Raw genomic sequence first — 255 nt, forward strand, 5'->3', positions numbered from 1 at the left:
CACACACAAATATATGCATATATGTAAACAGATATGCACACACAAACACATCTTTCCACTCCTACATTTATATCAATACATTTTTCTCTATGCTGTTCTCTGTTGAGAATACCATTGGCTTTCTGTCAGCTCGTAACTGCCTATTTCATGCTTTCACGAATCCATATCTTGAATTCCCTTAGAGTTTTGACAGGTGTGTCTGTTCGCTTGTACCGGGGGATCTATCCTCAGTGAAATGAATTCTTGGAATGAAAG

General features: G+C 38.0%; 1 protein-coding gene across 1 annotated transcript in view; it reads left to right on the forward strand.

Annotated features, from left to right (window-relative positions):
• LOC119585330 (roundabout homolog 1-like) overlaps positions 1-255 on the forward strand; it is a 189296-nt gene that overhangs the window by 140338 nt on the left and 48703 nt on the right. The gene's annotated exons all lie outside the window — the stretch shown is intronic.

The sequence above is a fragment of the Penaeus monodon genome, chromosome 19 (assembly GCF_015228065.2).
Source record: "Penaeus monodon isolate SGIC_2016 chromosome 19, NSTDA_Pmon_1, whole genome shotgun sequence".
Classification (NCBI taxonomy): Eukaryota; Metazoa; Arthropoda; class Malacostraca; order Decapoda; family Penaeidae; genus Penaeus; species Penaeus monodon.